The following is a 19,151-nucleotide window of genomic DNA, read 5'->3' on the forward strand; positions in this document are numbered from 1 at the left end:
GCGGCTTAGGGATTTTTTCAAAAACAGTTGTTTAGACGTCAAGGGCTAATTCTGTTCCCGATGATAAAAACCCATCTGTTTCCACCGAAAAACATTTCAGGGGATCACTTGCAACAGTTTGCCAACATTTTTGAGTGAATTGCAGAACGTCAGATTTTGAGAAGAAATTGTGACCGCGCGGCTTAGGGATTTTTTCAAAAACAGTTGTTCAGACGTCAAAGGCTAATTCTCTTTCCGATGATAAAAACCCATCTGTTTCCACCCAAAAACATTTCAGGGGATCACTTGCAACAGTTTGTCAACATTTTTGAGTGAATTGCAGAACGTCAGATCTTGAGAAGAAATTGTGACCGCGCGGCTTAGGGATTTTTTCAAAAAAAGTTGTTCTGACTTCGAGGGCTAATTCTGTTTCCGATGATAAAAACCCACCTGTTTCCATCGAAAAACATTTCAGGGGATCACTTGCAACGCTTTGCCAACATTTTTGAGTGAATTGCAGAACGTCAGATTTTTGGCAGAAATTGTGACCGCGCGGCTTAGGGATTTTTTCAAAAAAAGTTTTTAAGACGTCGACTGCTAATACTGTTCCCGATGATAAAAGCCCATCTGGTTCCACCGAAAAACATTTCAGGAGATCACTTGCAACACTTTGCCAACATTTTTCAGTGAATTGCAGAACGTCAGATTTTGAGAAGAAATTGTGACCGCGCGGCTTAGGGATTTTTTCAAAAAAAGTTGTTCAGACGTCGAGGGCTAATTCTGTTTCCGATGATAAAAACCCATCTGTTTCCACCGAAAAACATTTCAGGGGATCACTTGCAACAGTTTGCCAACATTTTTGAGTGAATTGCAGAACGTCAGAATTTGACAAGAAATTGTGACCGCGCGGCTTAGGGATTTTTTCAAAAAAAGTTGTTCAGACGTCAAGGGCTATTTCTGTTCCCGATGATAAAAACCCATCTGTTTCCACCGAAAAACATTTCAGGGAATCACTTGCAACAGTTTGCCAACATTTTTGAGTGAATTGCAGAACGTCAGATTTTGAAAAGAAATTGTGACCGCGCGGCTTAGGGATTTTTTCAAAAATAGTTGTTCAGACGTCAAAGGCTAATTCTCTTTCCGATGATAAAAACCCATCTGTTTCCACCCTAAAAAATTTCAGGGGATCACTTGCAACAGTTTGTCAACATTTTTGAGTGAATTGCAGAACGTCAGATTTTGAGAAGAAATTGTGACCGCGCGGCTTAGGGATTTTTTCAAAAAAAGTTGTTCTGACGCCGAGGGCTAATTCTGTTTCCGATGATAAAAACCCACCTGTTTCCACTGAAAAACATTTCAGGGGATCACTTGCAACAGTTTGCCAACATTTTTGAGTGAATTGCAGAACGTCAGATTTTGAGAAGAAATTGTGACCGCGCGGCTTAGGGATTTTTTCAAAAAAAGTTGTTCAGACGTCGAGGGCTAATTCTGTTTCCGGTGATAAAAACCCATCTGTTTCCACCGAAAAACATTTCAGGGTATCACTTGCAACAGTTTGACAACATTTTTCTGTGACTTGCAGAACGTCAGATTTTTAGCAGAAATTGTGACCGCGCGGCTTAAGGATTTTTTCAAAAACAGTTGTTCAGACGTCAAGGGCTAATTCTGTTTCCGATGATAAAAACCCATCTGTTTCCACCGAAAAACATTTCAGGGGATCACTTGCAACAGTTTGCCAATATTTTTGAGTGAATTGCAGAACGTCAGATTTTGAGAAGAAATTGTGACCGCTCGGCTTAGGGATTTTTTCAAAAAAAGTTGTTCAGACGTCAAGGGCTAATTCTGTTTCCGATGATAAAAACCCATCTGTTTCCACTGAAAAACATTTCAGGGGATCACTTGCAACAGTTTGCCAACATTTTTGAGTGAATTGCAGAACGTCAGATTTTGAGCAGAAATTGTGACCGCGCGGCTTAGGGATTTTTTCAAAAAAAAGTTGTTCAGACCTCGAGGGCTAATTCTGTTTCCGATGATAAAAACCCATCTGTTTCCACCGAAAAACATTTCAGGGGATCACTTGCAACAGTTTGCCAACATTTTTGAATTAATTGCAGAACGTCAGATTTTGAGAAGAAATTGTGACCGCGCGGCTTAGGGATTTTTTCAAAAAAAGTTGTTCTGACGTCGAGGGCTAATTCTGTTTCCGATGATAAAAACCCACCTGTTTCCACTGAAAAACATTTCAGGGGATCACTTGCAACACTTTGCCAACATTTTTGAGTGAATTGCAGAACGTCAGATTTTTGGCAGAAATTGTGACCGCGCGGCTTAGGGATTTTTTCAAAAAAAGTTTTTAAGACGTCGAGGGCTAATACTGTTCCCGATGATAAAAACCCATCTGGTTCCACCGAAAAACATTTCAGGAGATCACTTTCAACACTTTGCCAACATTTTTCAGTGAATTGCAGAACGTCAGATTTTGAGAAGAAATTGTGACCGCGCGGCTTAGGGATTTTTGCAAAAAAAGTTGTTCAGACGTCGAGGGCTAATTCTGTTTCCGATGATAAAAACCCATCTGTTTCCACCGAAAAACATTTCAGGGGATCACTTGCAACAGTTTGTCAACATTTTGGAGTGAATTGCAGAACGTCAGATTTTGAGAAGAAATTGTGACCGCGCGGCTTAGGGATTTTTTCAAAAAATGTTGTTCAGACGTCGAGGGCTAATTCTGTTTCCGATGATAAAAACCCATCTGTTTCCACTGAAAAACATTTCAGGGGATCACTTGCAACAGTTTGCCAACATTTTTGAGTTAATTGCAGAACGTCAGATTTTGAGAAGAAATTGTGACCGCGCGGCTTAGGGATTTTTTCAAAAAAAGTTGTTCAGACGTCAAGGGCTATTTCTGTTCCCGATGATAAAAACCCATCTGTTTCCACCGAAAAACATTTCAGGGGATCACTTGCAACAGTTTGCCAACATTTTTGAGTGAATTGCAGAACGTCAGATTTTGAGAAGAAATTGTGACCGCGCGGCTTAGGGATTTTTTCAAAAACAGTTGTTCAGACGTCAAGGGCTAATTCTGTTTCCGATGATAAAAACCCATCTGTTTCCACCGAAAAACATTTCAGGGAATCACTTGCAACAGTTTGCCAACATTTTTGAGTGAATTGCAGAACGTCAGATTTTGAAAAGAAATTGTGACCGCGCGGCTTAGGGATTTTTTCAAAAATAGTTGTTCAGACGTCAAAGGCTAATTCTCTTTCCGATGATAAAAACCCATCTGTTTCCACCCAAAAAAATTTCAGGGGATCACTTGCAACAGTTTGTCAACATTTTTGAGTGAATTGCAGAACGTCAGATTTTGAGAAGAAATTGTGACCGCGCGGCTTAGGGATTTTTTCAAAAAAAGTTGTTCAGACGTCGAGGGCTAATTCTGTTTCCGATGATAAAAACCCATCTGTTTCCACCGAAAAACATTTCAGGGGATCACTTGCAACAGTTTGCCAATATTTTTGAGTGAATAGCAGAACGTCAGATTTTGAGAAGAAATTGTGACCGCGCGGCTTAGGGATTTTTTCAAAAAAAGTTGTTCAGACGTCGAGGGCTAATTCTGTTTCCGATGATAAAAACCCATCTGTTTCCACTGAAAAACATTTCAGGGGATCACTTGCAACAGTTTGCCAACATTTTTGAGTGAATTGCAGAACGTCAGATTTTTAGCAGAAATTGTGACTGCGCGGCTTAGGGATTTTTTCAAAAAAAAGTTGTTCAGACGTCGAGGGCTAATTCTGTTTCCGATGATAAAAACCCATCTGTTTCCACTGAAAAACATTTCAGGGGATCACTTGCAACAGTTTGCCAACATTTTTGAGTTAATTGCAGAACGTCAGATTTTGAGAAGAAATTGTGACCGCGCGGCTTAGGGATTTTTTCAAAAAAAGTTGTTCTGACGTCGAGGGCTAATTCTGTTTCCGATGATAAAAACCCACCTGTTTCCACTGAAAAACATTTCAGGGGATCACTTGCAACACTTTGCCAACATTTTTGAGTGAATTGCAGAACGTCAGATTTTTGGCAGAAATGGTGACCGCGCGGCTTAGGGATTTTTTCAAAAAAAGTTTTTAAGACGTCGAGGGCTAATACTGTTCCGGATGATAAAAACCCATCTGGTTCCACCGAAAAACATTTCAGGAGATAACTTGCAACACTTTGCCAACATTTTTTTGTGACTTGCAGAACGTCAGATTTTGAGAAGAAATTGTGACCGCGCGTCTTAGGGATTTTTTCAAAAACAGTTGTTCAGACGTCAAGGGCTAATTCTGTTTCCGATGATAAAAACCCACCTGTTTCCACCGAAAAACATTTCAGGGGATCACTTGCAACAGTTTGCCAACATTTTTGAGTGAATTGCAGAACGTCAGATTTTGAGAAGAAATTGTGACCGCGCGGCTTAGGGATTTTTTCAAAAAAAGTTGTTCAGACGTCGAGGGCTAATTCTGTTTCCGATGATAAAAACCCATCTGTTTCCACCGAAAAACATTTCAGGGGATCACTTGCAACAGTTTGCCAACATTTTTGAGTGAATTGCAGAACGTCAGATTTTGAGAAGAAATTGTGACCGCGCGGCTTCGGGATTTTTTCAAAAAAAGTTGTTCAGACGTCGAGGGCTAATTCTGTTTCCGATGAAAAAAACCCATCTGTTTCCACCGAAAAATATTTCAGGGGATCACTTGCAACAGTTTGCCAACATTTTTGAGTTAATTGCAGAACGTCAGATTTTGAGAAGAAATTGTGACCGCGCGGCTCAGGGATTTTTTCAAAAACAGTTGTTCAGACTTCAAGGGCTAATTCTGTTTCCGATGATAAAAACCCATCTGTTTCCACCGAAAAACATTTCAGGGGATCACCTGCAACACTTTGCCAACATTTTTGAGTGAATTGCAGAACGTCATATTTTTAGCAGAAATTGTGACCGCGCGGCTTAGGGATTTTTTCAAAAAAAAGTTGTTCAGACCTCGAGGGCTAATTCTGTTTCCGATGATAAAAACCCATCTGTTTCCACCGAAAAACATTTCAGGGGATCACTTGCAACACTTTGCCAACATTTTTGAGTGAATTGCAGAACGTCAGATTTTTGGCAGAAATTGTGACCGCGCGGCTTAGGGATTTTTTCAAAAAAAGTTTTTAAGACGTCGAGGGCTAATACTGTTCCCGATGATAAAAACCCATCTGGTTCCACCGAAAAACATTTCAGGAGATCACTTGCAACACTTTGCCAACATTTTTCAGTGAATTGCAGAACGTCAGATTTTGAGAAGAAATTGTGACCGCGCGGCTTAGGGATTTTTGCAAAAAAAGTTGTTCAGACGTCGAGGGCTAATTCTGTTTCCGATGATAAAAACCCATCTGTTTCCACCGAAAAACATTTCAGGGGATCACTTGCAACAGTTTGTCAACATTTTGGAGTGAATTGCAGAACATCAGATTTTGAGAAGAAATTGTGACCGCGCGGCTTAGGGATTTTTTCAAAAAATGTTGTTCAGACGTCGAGGGCTAATTCTGTTTCCGATGATAAAAACCCATCTGTTTCCACTGAAAAACATTTCAGGGGATCACTTGCAACAGTTTGCCAACATTTTTGAGTTAATTGCAGAACGTCAGATTTTGAGAAGAAATTGTGACCGCGCGGCTTAGGGATTTTTTCAAAAAAAGTTGTTCAGACGTCAAGGGCTATTTCTGTTCCCGATGATAAAAACCCATCTGTTTCCACCGAAAAACATTTCAGGGGATCACTTGCAACAGTTTGCCAACATTTTTGAGTGAATTGCAGAACGTCAGATTTTGAGAAGAAATTGTGACCGCGCGGCTTAGGGATTTTTTCAAAAACAGTTGTTCAGACGTCAAGGGCTAATTCTGTTTCCGATGATAAAAACCCATCTGTTTCCACCGAAAAACATTTCAGGGAATCACTTGCAACAGTTTGCCAACATTTTTGAGTGAATTGCAGAACGTCAGATTTTGAAAAGAAATTGTGACCGCGCGGCTTAGGGATTTTTTCAAAAATAGTTGTTCAGACGTCAAAGGCTAATTCTCTTTCCGATTATAAAAATCCATCTGTTTCCACCCAAAAAAATTTCAGGGGATCACTTGCAACAGTTTGTCAACATTTTTGAGTGAATTGCAGAACGTCAGATTTTGAGAAGAAATTGTGACCGCGCGGCTTAGGGATTTTTTCAAAAAAAGTTGTTCAGACGTCGAGGGCTAATTCTGTTTCCGATGATAAAAACCCATCTGTTTCCACCGAAAAACATTTCAGGGGATCACTTGCAACAGTTTGCCAATATTTTTGAGTGAATAGCAGAACGTCAGATTTTGAGAAGAAATTGTGACCGCGCGGCTTAGGGATTTTTTCAAAAAAAGTTGTTCAGACGTCGAGGGCTAATTCTGTTTCCGATGATAAAAACCCATCTGTTTCCACTGAAAAACATTTCAGGGGATCACTTGCAACAGTTTGCCAACATTTTTGAGTGAATTGCAGAACGTCAGATTTTTAGCAGAAATTGTGACCGCGCGGCTTAGGGATTTTTTCAAAAAAAGTTGTTCTGACGTCGAGGGCTAATTCTGTTTCCGATGATAAAAACCCACCTGTTTCCACTGAAAAACATTTCAGGGGATCACTTGCAACACTTTGCCAACATTTTTGAGTGAATTGCAGAACGTCAGATTTTTGGCAGAAATGGTGACCACGCGGCTTAGGGATTTTTTCAAAAAAAGTTTTTAAGACGTCGAGGGCTAATACTGTTCCCGATGATAAAAACCCATCTGGTTCCACCGAAAAACATTTCAGGAGATCACTTGCAACACTTTGACAACATTTTTCTGTGACTTGCAGAACGTCAGATTTTGAGAAGAAATTGTGACCGCGCGTCTTAGGGATTTTTTCAAAAACAGTTGTTCAGACGTCAAGGGCTAATTCTGTTTCCGATGATAAAAACCCACCTGTTTCCACCGAAAAACATTTCAGGGGATCACTTGCAACAGTTTGCCAACATTTTTGAGTGAATTGCAGAACGTCAGATTTTGAGCAGAAATTGTGACCGCGTGGCTTAGGGATTTTTTCAAAAAAAGTTGTTCAGACGTCGAGGGCTAATTCTGTTTCCGATGATAAAAACCCATCTGTTTCCACCGAAAAACATTTCAGGGGATCACTTGCAACAGTTTGTCAACATTTTGGAGTGAATTGCAGAACGTCAGATTTTGAGAAGAAATTGTGACCGCGCGGCTTAGGGATTTTTTCAAAAAATGTTGTTCAGACGTCGAGGGCTAATTCTGTTTCCGATGATAAAAACCCATCTGTTTCCACCGAAAAAAATTTCAGGAGATCACTTGCAACACTTTGCCAACATTTTTCTGTGACTTGCAGAACGTCAGATTTTGAGAAGAAATTGTGACCGCGCGTCTTAGGGATTTTTTCAAAAACAGTTGTTCAGACGTCAAGGGCTAATTCTGTTCCCGATGATAAAAACCCATCTGTTTCAACCGAAAAACATTTCAGGGGATCACTTGCAACAGTTTGCCAACATTTTTGAGTGAATTGCAGAACGTCAGATTTTGAGAAGATATTGTGACCACGCGGCTTAGGGATTTTTTCAAAAAAAGTTGTTCAGACGTCGAGGGCTAATTCTGTTTCCGATGATAAAAACCCATCTGTTTCCACCGAAAAACATTTCAGGGGATCACTTGCAACAGTTTGCCAACATTTTTGAGTGAATTGCAGAACGTCAGATTTTGAGAAGAAATTGTGACCGCGCGGCTTAGGGATTTTTTCAAAAAAAGTTGTTCAGACGTCGAGGGCTAATTCTGTTTCCGATGAAAAAAACCCATCTGTTTCCACCGAAAAATATTTCAGGGGATCACTTGCAACAGTTTGTCAACATTTTTGAGTGAATTGCAGAACGTCAGATTTTGAGCAGAAATTGTGACCGCGCGGCTTAGGGATTTTTTCAAAAAAAGTTGTTCTGACGTCGAGGGCTAATTCTGTTTCTGATGATAAAAACCCATCTGTTTCCACCGAAAAACATTTCAGGGGATCACCTGCAACACTTTGCCAACATTTTTGAGTGAATTGCAGAACGTCATATTTTTAGCAGAAATTGTGACCGCGTGGCTTAGGGATTTTTTCAAAAACACTTGTTCAGACGTCGAGGGCTAATTCTGTTTCCGATGTTAAATCCCATCTGTTTCCACCGAAAAACATTTCAGGGGATCACTTGCAACAGTTTGCCAACATTTTTGAGTGAATTGCAGAACGTCAGATTTTGAGCAGAAATTGTGACCGCGCGGCTTAGGAATTTTTTCAAAAAAAGTTGTTCAGATGTCGAGGGCTAATTCTGTTCCCGATGATAAAAACCCATCTGTTTCCACCGAAAAACATTTCAGGGGATCACTTGCAACAGTTTGCCAACATTTTTGAGTGAATTGCAGAACGTCAGATTTTGAGCAGAAATTGTTACCGCGCGTCTTAGGGATTTTTTCAAAAACAGTTGTTCAGACGTCGAGGGCTAATTCTGTTCCCGATGATAAAAACCCATCTGTTTCCACCGAAAAACATTTCAGGGGATCACTTGCAACAGTTTGCCAACATTTTTGAGTGAATTGCAGAACGTCAGATTTTGAGAAGAAATTGTGACTGCGCGGCCCAGGGATTTTTTCAAAAACAGTTGTTCAGACGTCAAGGGCTAATTCGGTTTCCGATGATAAAAACCCATCTGTTTCCACCGAAAAACATTTCAGGGGATCACCTGCAACACTTTGCCAACATTTTTGAGTGAATTGCAGAACGTCATATTTTTAGCAGAAATTGTGACCGCGCGGCTTAGGGATTTTTTCAAAAAAAGTTGTTCAGACGTCGAGGGCTAATTCTGTTTCCGATGAAAAAAACCCATCTGTTTCCACCGAAAAATATTTCAGGGGATCACTTGCAACAGTTTGCCAACATTTTTGAGTGAATTGCAGAACGTCAGATTTTGAGAAGAAATTGTGACCGCGCGGCTCAGGGATTTTTTCAAAAACAGTTGTTCAGACGTCAAGGGCTAATTCTGTTTCCGATGATAAAAACCCATCTGTTTCCACCGAAAAACATTTCAGGGGATCACCTGCAACACTTTGCCAACATTTTTGAGTGAATTGCAGAACGTCATATTTTTAGCAGAAATTGTGACCGCGTGGCTTAGGGATTTTTTCAAAAACACTTGTTCAGACGTCGAGGGCTAATTCTGTTTCCGATGTTAAATCCCATCTGTTTCCACCGAAAAACATTTCAGGGGATCACTTGCAACAGTTTGCCAACATTTTTGAGTGAATTGCAGAACGTCAGATTTTGAGCAGAAATTGTGACCGCGCGGCTTAGGGATTTTTTCAAAAAAAGTTGTTCAGATGTCGAGGGCTAATTCTGTTCCCGATGATAAAAACCCATCTGTTTCCACCGAAAAACATTTCAGGGGATCACTTGCAACAGTTTGCCAACATTTTTGAGTGAATTGCAGAACATCAGATTTTGAGCAGAAATTGTTACCGCGCGTCTTAGGGATTTTTTCAAAAACAGTTGTTCAGACGTCAAGGGCTAATTCGGTTTCCGATGATAAAAACCCATCTGTTTCCACCGAAAAACATTTCAGGGGATCACCTGCAACACTTTGCCAACATTTTTGAGTGAATTGCAGAACGTCATATTTTTAGCAGAAATTGTGACCGCGTGGCTTAGGGATTTTTTCAAAAACACTTGTTCAGACGTCGAGGGCTAATTCTGTTTCCGATGATAAAAACCCATCTGTTTCCACCGAAAAACATTTCAGGGGATCACTTGCAACAGTTTGCCAACATTTTTGAGTGAATTGCAGAACGTCAGATTTTGAGAAGATATTGTGACCGCGCGGCTTAGGGATTTTTTCAAAAAAAGTTGTTCAGACGTCGAGGGCTAATTCTGTTTCCGATGATAAAAACCCATCTGTTTCCACCGAAAAACATTTCAGGGGATCACTTGCAACAATTTGCCAACATTTTTGAGTGAATTGCAGAACGTCAGATTTTGAGAAGAAATTGTGACCGCGCGGCTTAGGGATTTTTTCAAAAATAGTTGTTCAGACGTCAAAGGCTAATTCTCTTTCCGATGATAAAAACCCATCTGTTTCCACCCAAAAAAATTTCAGGGGATCACTTGGAACAGTTTGTCAACATTTTTGAGTGAATTGCAGAACGTCAGATTTTGAGAAGAAATTGTGACCGCGCGGCTTAGGGATTTTTTCAAAAAAAGTTGTTCTGACGTCGAGGGCTAATTCTGTTTCCGATGATAAAAACCCATCTGTTTCCACCGAAAAACATTTCAGGGGATCACCTGCAACACTTTGCCAACATTTTTGAGTGAATTGCAGAACGTCATATTTTTAGCAGAAATTGTGACCGCGTGGCTTAGGGATTTTTTCAAAAACACTTGTTCAGACGTCGAGGGCTAATTCTGTTTCCGATGATAAAAACCCATCTGTTTCCACCGAAAAACATTTCAGGGGATCACTTGCAACAGTTTGCCAACATTTTTGAGTGAATTGCAGAACGTCAGATTTTGAGCAGAAATTGTGACCGCGCGGCTTAGGGATTTTTTCAAAAAAAGTTGTTCAGACGTCGAGGGCTAATTCTGTTTCCGATGATAAAAACCCATCTGTTTCCACCAAAAAACATTTCAGGGGATCACTTGCAACAGTTTGTCAACATTTTGGAGTGAATTGCAGAACGTCAGATTTTGAGCAGAAATTGTTACCGCGCGTCTTAGGGATTTTTTCAAAAACAGTTGTTCAGACGTCAAGGGCTAATTCTGTTCCCGATGATAAAAACCCATCTGTTTCCACCGAAAAACATTTCAGGGGATCACTTGCAACAGTTTGCCAACATTTTTGAGTGAATTGCAGAACGTCAGATTTTGAGAAGATATTGTGACCGCGCGGCTTAGGGATTTTTTCAAAAAAAGTTGTTCAGACGTCGAGGGCTAATTCTGTTTCCGATGATAAAAACCCATCTGTTTCCACCGAAAAACATTTCAGGGGATCACTTGCAACAATTTGCCAACATTTTTGAGTGAATTGCAGAACGTCAGATTTTGAGAAGAAATTGTGACCGCGCGGCTTAGGGATTTTTTCAAAAATAGTTGTTCAGACGTCAAAGGCTAATTCTCTTTCCGATGATAAAAACCCATCTGTTTCCACCCAAAAAAATTTCAGGGGATCACTTGCAACAGTTTGTCAACATTTTTGAGTGAATTGCAGAACGTCAGATTTTGAGAAGAAATTGTGACCGCGCGGCTTAGGGATTTTTTCAAAAAAAGTTGTTCAGATGTCGAGGGCTAATTCTGTTCCCGATGATAAAAACCCATCTGTTTCCACCGAAAAACATTTCAGGGGATCACTTGCAACAGTTTGCCAACATTTTTGAGTGAATTGCAGAACGTCAGATTTTGAGCAGAAATTGTTACCGCGCGTCTTAGGGATTTTTTCAAAAACAGTTGTTCAGACGTCGAGGGCTAATTCTGTTCCCGATGATAAAAACCCATCTGTTTCCACCGAAAAACATTTCAGGGGATCACTTGCAACAGTTTGCCAACATTTTTGAGTGAATTGCAGAACGTCAGATTTTGAGAAGAAATTGTGACCGCGCGGCTCAGGGATTTTTTCAAAAACAGTTGTTCAGACGTCAAGGGCTAATTCGGTTTCCGATGATAAAAACCCATCTGTTTCCACCGAAAAACATTTCAGGGGATCACCTGCAACACTTTGCCAACATTTTTGAGTGAATTGCAGAACGTCATATTTTTAGCAGAAATTGTGACCGCGCGGCTTAGGGATTTTTTCAAAAAAAGTTGTTCAGACGTCGAGGGCTAATTCTGTTTCCGATGAAAAAAACCCATCTGTTTCCACCGAAAAATATTTCAGGGGATCACTTGCAACAGTTTGCCAACATTTTTGAGTGAATTGCAGAACGTCAGATTTTGAGAAGAAATTGTGACCGCGCGGCTCAGGGATTTTTTCAAAAACAGTTGTTCAGACGTCAAGGGCTAATTCTGTTTCCGATGATAAAAACCCATCTGTTTCCACCGAAAAACATTTCAGGGGATCACCTGCAACACTTTGCCAACATTTTTGAGTGAATTGCAGAACGTCATATTTTTAGCAGAAATTGTGACCGCGCGGCTTAGGGATTTTTTCAAAAACAGTTGTTCAGACGTCGAGGGCTAATTCTGTTTCCGATGATAAAAACCCATCTGTTTCCACCGAAAAACATTTCAGGGGATCACTTGCAACAGTTTGCCAACATTTTTGAGTGAATTGCAGAACGTCAGATTTTGAGCAGAAATTGTGACCGCGCGGCTTAGGGATTTTTTCAAAAAAAGTTGTTCAGACGTCGAGGGCTAATTCTGTTTCCGATGATAAAAACCCATCTGTTTCCACCGAAAAACATTTCAGGGGATCACTTGCAACAGTTTGCCAACATTTTGGAGTGAATTGCAGAACGTCAGATTTTGAGAAGAAATTGTGACCGCGCGGCTTAGGGATTTTTTCAAAAAATGTTGTTCAGACGTCGAGGGCTAATTCTGTTTCCGATGATAAAAACCCATCTGTTTCCACCGAAAAACATTTGAGGGGATCACTTGCAACAGTTTACCAACATTTTTGAGTTAATTGCAGAACGTCAGATTTTGAGAAGAAATTGTGACCGCGCGGCTTAGGGATTTTTTCAAAAAAAGTTGTTCAGACGTCAAGGGCTATTTCTGTTCCCGATGATAAAAACCCATCTGTTTCCACCGAAAAACATTTCAGGGAATCACTTGCAACTGTTTGCCAACATTTTTGAGTGAATTGCAGAACGTCAGATTTTGAGAAGAAATTGTGACCGCGCGGCTTAGGGATTTTTTCAAAAATAGTTGTTCAGACGTCAAAGGCTAATTCTCTTTCCGATGATAAAAACCCATCTGTTTCCACCCAAAAAAATTTCAGGGGATCACTTGCAACAGTTTGTCAACATTTTTGAGTGAATTGCAGAACGTCAGATTTTGAGAAGAAATTGTGACCGCGCGGCTTAGGGATTTTTTCAAAAAAAGTTGTTCTGACGTCGAGGGCTAATTCTGTTTCCGATGATAAAAACCCATCTGTTTCCACCGAAAAACATTTCAGGGGATCACCTGCAACACTTTGCCAACATTTTTGAGTGAATTGCAGAACGTCATATTTTTAGCAGAAATTGTGACCGCGTGGCTTAGGGATTTTTTCAAAAACACTTGTTCAGACGTCGAGGGCTAATTCTGTTTCCGATGATAAAAACCCATCTGTTTCCACCGAAAAACATTTCAGGGGATCACTTGCAACAGTTTGTCAACATTTTGGAGTGAATTGCAGAACGTCAGATTTTGAGCAGAAATTGTTACCGCGCGTCTTAGGGATTTTTTCAAAAAAAGTTGTTCAGATGTCGAGGGCTAATTCTGTTTCCGATGATAAAAACCCATCTGTTTCCACTGAAAAACATTTCAGGGGATCACTTGCAACAGTTTGTCAACATTTTGGAGTGAATTGCAGAACGTCAGATTTTGAGCAGAAATTGTTACCGCGCGTCTTAGGGATTTTTTCAAAAACAGTTGTTCAGACGTCAAGGGCTAATTCTGTTCCCGATGATAAAAACCCATCTGTTTCCACCGAAAAACATTTCAGGGGATCACTTGCAACAGTTTGCCAACATTTTTGAGTGAATTGCAGAACGTCAGATTTTGAGAAGATATTGTGACCGCGCGGCTTAGGGATTTTTTCAAAAAAAGTTGTTCAGACGTCGAGGGCTAATTCTGTTTCCGATGATAAAAACCCATCTGTTTCCACCGAAAAACATTTCAGGGGATCACTTGCAACAATTTGCCAACATTTTTGAGTGAATTGCAGAACGTCAGATTTTGAGAAGAAATTGTGACCGCGCGGCTTAGGGATTTTTTCAAAAATAGTTGTTCAGACGTCAAAGGCTAATTCTCTTTCCGATGATAAAAACCCATCTGTTTCCACCCAAAAAAATTTCAGGGGATCACTTGCAACAGTTTGTCAACATTTTTGAGTGAATTGCAAAACGTCAGATTTTGAGAAGAAATTGTGACCGCGCGGCTTAGGGATTTTTTCAAAAAAAGTTGTTCTGACGTCGAGGGCTAATTCTGTTTCCGATGATAAAAACCCATCTGTTTCCACCGAAAAACATTTCAGGGGATCACCTGCAACACTTTGCCAACATTTTTGAGTGAATTGCAGAACGTCATATTTTTAGCAGAAATTGTGACCGCGTGGCTTAGGGATTTTTTCAAAAACACTTGTTCAGACGTCGAGGGCTAATTCTGTTTCCGATGATAAAAACCCATCTGTTTCCACCGAAAAACATTTCAGGGGATCACTTGCAACAGTTTGCCAACATTTTTGAGTGAATTGCAGAACGTCAGATTTTGAGCAGAAATTGTGACCGCGCGGCTTAGGGATTTTTTCAAAAAAAGTTGTTCAGATGTCGAGGGCTAATTCTGTTTCCGATGATAAAAACCCATCTGTTTCCACCGAAAAACATTTCAGGGGATCACTTGCAACAGTTTACCAACATTTTTGAGTTAATTGCAGAACGTCAGATTTTGAGAAGAAATTGTGACCGCGCGGCTTAGGGATTTTTTCAAAAAAAGTTGTTCAGACGTCAAGGGCTATTTCTGTTCCCGATGATAAAAACCCATCTGTTTCCACCGAAAAACATTTCAGGGAATCACTTGCAACTGTTTGCCAACATTTTTGAGTGAATTGCAGAACGTCAGATTTTGAGAAGAAATTGTGACCGCGCGGCTTAGGGATTTTTTCAAAAATAGTTGTTCAGACGTCAAAGGCTAATTCTCTTTCCGATGATAAAAACCCATCTGTTTCCACCCAAAAAAATTTCAGGGGATCACTTGCAACAGTTTGTCAACATTTTTGAGTGAATTGCAGAACGTCAGATTTTGAGAAGAAATTGTGACCGCGCGGCTTAGGGATTTTTTCAAAAAAAGTTGTTCTGACGTCGAGGGCTAATTCTGTTTCCGATGATAAAAACCCATCTGTTTCCACCGAAAAACATTTCAGGGGATCACCTGCAACACTTTGCCAACATTTTTGAGTGAATTGCAGAACGTCATATTTTTAGCAGAAATTGTGACCGCGTGGCTTAGGGATTTTTTCAAAAACACTTGTTCAGACGTCGAGGGCTAATTCTGTTTCCGATGATAAAAACCCATCTGTTTCCACCGAAAAACATTTCAGGGGATCACTTGCAACAGTTTGTCAACATTTTGGAGTGAATTGCAGAACGTCAGATTTTGAGCAGAAATTGTTACCGCGCGTCTTAGGGATTTTTTCAAAAAAAGTTGTTCAGATGTCGAGGGCTAATTCTGTTTCCGATGATAAAAACCCATCTGTTTCCACTGAAAAACATTTCAGGGGATCACTTGCAACAGTTTGTCAACATTTTGGAGTGAATTGCAGAACGTCAGATTTTGAGCAGAAATTGTTACCGCGCGTCTTAGGGATTTTTTCAAAAACAGTTGTTCAGACGTCAAGGGCTAATTCTGTTCCCGATGATAAAAACCCATCTGTTTCCACCGAAAAACATTTCAGGGGATCACTTGCAACAGTTTGCCAACATTTTTGAGTGAATTGCAGAACGTCAGATTTTGAGAAGATATTGTGACCGCGCGGCTTAGGGATTTTTTCAAAAAAAGTTGTTCAGACGTCGAGGGCTAATTCTGTTTCCGATGATAAAAACCCATCTGTTTCCACCGAAAAACATTTCAGGGGATCACTTGCAACAATTTGCCAACATTTTTGAGTGAATTGCAGAACGTCAGATTTTGAGAAGAAATTGTGACCGCGCGGCTTAGGGATTTTTTCAAAAATAGTTGTTCAGACGTCAAAGGCTAATTCTCTTTCCGATGATAAAAACCCATCTGTTTCCACCCAAAAAAATTTCAGGGGATCACTTGCAACAGTTTGTCAACATTTTTGAGTGAATTGCAAAACGTCAGATTTTGAGAAGAAATTGTGACCGCGCGGCTTAGGGATTTTTTCAAAAAAAGTTGTTCTGACGTCGAGGGCTAATTCTGTTTCCGATGATAAAAACCCATCTGTTTCCACCGAAAAACATTTCAGGGGATCACCTGCAACACTTTGCCAACATTTTTGAGTGAATTGCAGAACGTCATATTTTTAGCAGAAATTGTGACCGCGTGGCTTAGGGATTTTTTCAAAAACACTTGTTCAGACGTCGAGGGCTAATTCTGTTTCCGATGATAAAAACCCATCTGTTTCCACCGAAAAACATTTCAGGGGATCACTTGCAACAGTTTGTCAACATTTTGGAGTGAATTGCAGAACGTCAGATTTTGAGCAGAAATTGTTACCGCGCGTCTTAGGGATTTTTTCAAAAAAAGTTGTTCAGATGTCGAGGGCTAATTCTGTTTCCGATGATAAAAACCCATCTGTTTCCACTGAAAAACATTTCAGGGGATCACTTGCAACAGTTTGTCAACATTTTGGAGTGAATTGCAGAACGTCAGATTTTGAGCAGAAATTGTTACCGCGCGTCTTAGGGATTTTTTCAAAAACAGTTGTTCAGACGTCAAGGGCTAATTCTGTTCCCGATGATAAAAACCCATCTGTTTCCACCGAAAAACATTTCAGGGGATCACTTGCAACAGTTTGCCAACATTTTTGAGTGAATTGCAGAACGTCAGATTTTGAGAAGATATTGTGACCGCGCGGCTTAGGGATTTTTTCAAAAAAAGTTGTTCAGACGTCGAGGGCTAATTCTGTTTCCGATGATAAAAACCCATCTGTTTCCACCGAAAAACATTTCAGGGGATCACTTGCAACAATTTGCCAACATTTTTGAGTGAATTGCAGAACGTCAGATTTTGAGAAGAAATTGTGACCGCGCGGCTTAGGGATTTTTTCAAAAATAGTTGTTCAGACGTCAAAGGCTAATTCTCTTTCCGATGATAAAAACCCATCTGTTTCCACCCAAAAAAATTTCAGGGGATCACTTGCAACAGTTTGTCAACATTTTTGAGTGAATTGCAAAACGTCAGATTTTGAGAAGAAATTGTGACCGCGCGGCTTAGGGATTTTTTCAAAAAAAGTTGTTCTGACGTCGAGGGCTAATTCTGTTTCCGATGATAAAAACCCATCTGTTTCCACCGAAAAACATTTCAGGGGATCACCTGCAACACTTTGCCAACATTTTTGAGTGAATTGCAGAACGTCATATTTTTAGCAGAAATTGTGACCGCGTGGCTTAGGGATTTTTTCAAAAACACTTGTTCAGACGTCGAGGGCTAATTCTGTTTCCGATGATAAAAACCCATCTGTTTCCACCGAAAAACATTTCAGGGGATCACTTGCAACAGTTTGCCAACATTTTTGAGTGAATTGCAGAACGTCAGATTTTGAGCAGAAATTGTGACCGCGCGGCTTAGGGATTTTTTCAAAAAAAGTTGTTCAGATGTCGAGGGCTAATTCTGTTTCCGATGATAAAAACCCATCTGTTTCCACCGAAAAACATTTCAGGGGATCACTTGCAACAGTTTGTCAACATTTTGGAGTGAATTGCAGAACGTCAGATTTTGAGCAGAAATTGTTACCGCGCGTCTTAGGGATTTTTTCAAAAACAGTTGTTCAGACGTCAAGGGCTAATTCTGTTCCCGATGATAAAAACCCATCTGTTTCCACCGAAAAACATTTCAGGGGATCACTTGCAACAGTTTGCCAACATTTTTGAGTGAATTGCAGAACGTCAGATTTTGAGAAGATATTGTGACCGCGCGGCTTAGGGATTTTTTCAAAAAAAGTTGTTCAGACGTCGAGGGCTAATTCTGTTTCCGATGATAAAAACCCATCTGTTTCCACCGAAAAACATTTCAGGGGATCACTTGCAACAATTTGCCAACATTTTTGAGTGAATTGCAGAACGTCAGATTTTGAGAAGAAATTGTGACCGCGCGGCTTAGGGATTTTTTCAAAAATAGTTGTTCAGACGTCAAAGGCTAATTCTCTTTCCGATGATAAAAACCCATCTGTTTCCACCCAAAAAAATTTCAGGGGATCACTTGCAACAGTTTGTCAACATTTTTGAGTGAATTGCAAAACGTCAGATTTTGAGAAGAAATTGTGACCGCGCGGCTTAGGGATTTTTTCAAAAAAAGTTGTTCTGACGTCGAGGGCTAATTCTGTTTCCGATGATAAAAACCCATCTGTTTCCACCGAAAAACATTTCAGGGGATCACCTGCAACACTTTGCCAACATTTTTGAGTGAATTGCAGAACGTCATATTTTTAGCAGAAATTGTGACCGCGTGGCTTAGGGATTTTTTCAAAAACACTTGTTCAGACGTCGAGGGCTAATTCTGTTTCCGATGATAAAAACCCATCTGTTTCCACCGAAAAACATTTCAGGGGATCACTTGCAACAGTTTGCCAACATTTTTGAGTGAATTGCAGAACGTCAGATTTTGAGCAGAAATTGTGACCGCGCGGCTTAGGGATTTTTTCAAAAAAAGTTGTTCAGATGTCGAGGGCTAATTCTGTTTCCGATGATAAAAACCCATCTGTTTCCACCGAAAAACATTTCAGGGGATCACTTGCAACAGTTTGTCAACATTTTGGAGTGAATTGCAGAACGTCAGATTTTGAGCAGAAATTGTTACCGCGCGTCTTAGGGATTTTTTCAAAAACACTTGTTCAGACGTCAAGGGCTAATTCTGTTCCCGATGATAAAAACCCATCTGTTTCCACCGAAAAACATTTCAGGGGATCACTTGCAACAGTTTGCCAACATTTTTGAGTGAATTGCAGAACGTCAGATTTTGAGAAGATATTGTGACCGCGCGGCTTAGGGATTTTTTCAAAAAAAGTTGTTCAGACGTCGAGGGCTAATTCTGTTTCCGATGATAAAAACCCATCTGTTTCCACCGAAAAACATTTCAGGGGATCACTTGCAACAATTTGCCAACATTTTTCAGTGAATTGCAGAACGTCAGATTTTGAGAAGAAATTGTGACCGCGCGGCTTAGGGATTTTTTCAAAAAAAGTTGTTCA

Source organism: Podarcis vaucheri (assembly GCF_965113315.1).
Source record: "Podarcis vaucheri genome assembly, chromosome: 2".
NCBI lineage: Eukaryota > Metazoa > Chordata > Lepidosauria > Squamata > Lacertidae > Podarcis > Podarcis vaucheri.